At 50.9% G+C, this 1,461-nt stretch overlaps 1 pseudogene; it reads right to left on the bottom strand.

The window, feature by feature from the left end:
• Positions 1 to 30: 30 nt before the first annotated feature.
• Positions 31 to 1,377, bottom strand: LOC111669402 (adenylate cyclase type 6 pseudogene; annotated as a pseudogene).
• Between the last annotated feature and the right edge of the window lie 84 nt (positions 1,378 to 1,461).

Here is a 1,461-nt window from a genome sequence, read left to right as displayed (position 1 = left end):
AAAAAAAAAATGCAAATGTGTGAATACACGGTGCCTTTGTCTCCTGTCAAATCATTTTCACTGAGGGGCGCGTCCCTTTAAACCCTCTGGTTGTCGAGGGCAATGTTACAAATCCGTGAGCAGGAATGTTCTGCATCGGTGTGATGAGGTTGAGTCGTCAGGTACTGAATGTACAAAAACTGTTATTGTCGTGTATTATTTTCCCTTTTATCTTTTTTCAAGTTTCTCAAGTGAATTTCTAGAAAACTCATAGTTACTACTGCTGCTGCTCGTGATTACTATCAACACCGATTACTGTGTTTGATTGAAACGTGACTCCGATGATGAAACCACGACTATAATATCGCTTGATAGAAGAATATCCATGTCGTCCACTCTTAACACAGACTGACAGAGGTGAGTGAAAACCTCTGGTGTATTGTTCTGTGTTATTCCAGCTCTCACTTACCTGTTTGAAAATGAACTTGTCCCCTTGGTTGAGCTTCCAGGCGGTGACTATGTGTATGGTGGACAGCACAGCTCCACTGAGCACGGCAGCTCTCATCCTGACCGGCAGCAGCGTGTAGATAATGTAGATGAAGAAGACCGTCCACCAGATGCCCTCCGAGGCGCTGCGGGGGTACACCATCAGCACTCCATAGACCTGAACTACAATCAGCACCCCGATCACCAGGTAGCTCACAATCCACATGTAGTCCTGATGGAAGCCGTTACGGTTGCACACCACCATCATGGCCAAGAAGAGAGCCATGGATACACAGAGTACTGAGATGTAGGCCACGTTCGGCGTTGTGCGGATGCAGTGGAAGGCGAGCATGACCCCGCACACCACCACCAGCACCCCCATCAGCATGGTCAGGGAGCTCTGGTTGAGCCTGAAGAAGTAGCGCTGGTACAGACGCTCCAGCTTGGCAGACTGGAACTTCTTGGATTGGAAAACCCACACAACCCGCATCCAGCAGTCTGCAGCGCTCATCGTCTTGCAGCTGCCCTCTGCTAACTCCCCTAATTCCTCCTCTTTCCTGCCCTTCAGCTCCCCATCTTCAAAGCCCAGGTCCACAGCCTTTAGACCCAGATCCCCGCCGCCACCCATCCTTTTCCCGTAGTGGTCCTCCTGCCAGCCGCAGCGCAGGCCGAAGTTGCCCCCGCTGGTGCCCGCTCCACAGTGGTAATGCTGAGGGGCCGCATTAGGGGGCTCCAGGTCCTCAGGGTCCCTCAGGCAGCTCATGTAGCGTGGGTTGCACAGTGAGGAGCTGTCCTTCCTCTTTTTGCCATTGCGCTCTCCCCATGCTGTCTTTCGTTCATCCACTCTGCCCGCAAAGAGGCCTCTGGCCCACGACATCCTGAACAGAACACATGGACACAAACAGAAAAACCACATTCGGACATTTAATCTGAATATCCAGGAAGCACAGTGTCAGTTTCCGGGAGAGTTTTTTTTTTTTTTTTTTTTTCCCTCTC

This window comes from Seriola lalandi, unplaced genomic scaffold (genome assembly GCF_002814215.2).
Source record: "Seriola lalandi dorsalis isolate HSWRI2012SDOR001 ecotype SW California unplaced genomic scaffold, Sedor1 jcf7180002004804, whole genome shotgun sequence".
Taxonomy (NCBI): Eukaryota; Metazoa; Chordata; class Actinopteri; order Carangiformes; family Carangidae; genus Seriola; species Seriola lalandi.
Note: the sequence above shows the minus strand (reverse complement) of the source record. Positions and strands in the feature narration are given on the sequence as shown.